Below are 1,256 nucleotides of genomic sequence, written 5' to 3' on the forward strand. Positions count from 1 at the left end.
TCTATCTATTTTACTTTTGCTGCTTTCGTTATCACATGGGTGATGAACTTGTCCCTGATCTGCAATGAAGATGATGATAAGGATACTACTAGTATTAGTACTTCTGCTAGAAGTAGTGTTACTACGACTACTACTACTACTACTACTACTACTACTAAGAAGGAGAAGAAGAAGATGTTTGTGTCTTGTTTGTGAGTGTATGTGAGTCTTTGTGTACATGTGCACGCTGTGTGTGTGTGTGTGTGTGTGTGTGTCTATGTCTGTGTGTCTGTGTATGTATAATGATGATAATGGTGAATAATAATGACGATCATTCATTCATACAGGTGTGTAATCGATATCACATACTTCTTCCCCCCCCCCCCCGGCCCCCCCACCTCCGCCCTCCCCCCAAACCGAAGGCTATACCTCAGTTTGAGTTGAGCACAGCTGAGCTGATGAGGCCTACACATGTGTTGCGACAGACTGTATGAGGCAGCAGATGGGTGGAAATGAAAATGGAGGCTGGAGGCGGTTTATTGAAACGGATAATGATATATCACATCACATGCCCCCGTGCTCTAGGCATCTCGTGTTCGTTCGTTATCATTTGTATTTGTATTTGTATTTCTTTTTATCACAACAGATTTCTCTACGTGAAATTCGGGCTGCTCTCCCCCAGGGAGAGCGCGTCGCTATACTACAGCGCCACCCTTTTTTTTTTCTTTTTTTTTCCCCTGCGTGCAGTTTTAGTTGTTTTTCCTGTCGAAGTGGATTTTTCTACAGAATTTTGCCAGGAACAACCCTTTTGTTGCCGTGGGTTCTTTTACGTGCGCTAAGTGCATGCTGCACACGGGACCTCGGTCACTTATCGTCTCATCCGAATGACTAGCGTCCAGACCACCACTCAAGGTCTAGTGGAGGGGGAGAAAATATCGGCGGCTGAGCCGTGATTCGAACCAGCGCGCTCAGATTCTCTCGCTTCCTAGGCGGACGCGTTACCTCTAGGCCATCACTCCACTTATCATGCAACGGGATCAGATGCATAATTGTATGACAGTCAGTTAGTCGTGTCCGACTGTTTCAGAGGAGAAGGTAACTGCTGTCCCGATTATCTGAGCTAATGTCTGAGTAAAGTAGAGAATGTCTTGCCCAAATATAACTACATCCCCGCTCGCTCTCTCTCTCTCTCTCTCTCTCTCTCTCTCTCGGCCAAGAGGGTTTTTAGGACAGTCGATGTTGGGATGGTTCCCAAAGGCCAATTCGTGTGTGTGTGT

The sequence above is a fragment of the Babylonia areolata genome, chromosome 21, assembly GCF_041734735.1.
Source record: "Babylonia areolata isolate BAREFJ2019XMU chromosome 21, ASM4173473v1, whole genome shotgun sequence".
Lineage (NCBI taxonomy): Eukaryota > Metazoa > Mollusca > Gastropoda > Neogastropoda > Buccinidae > Babylonia > Babylonia areolata.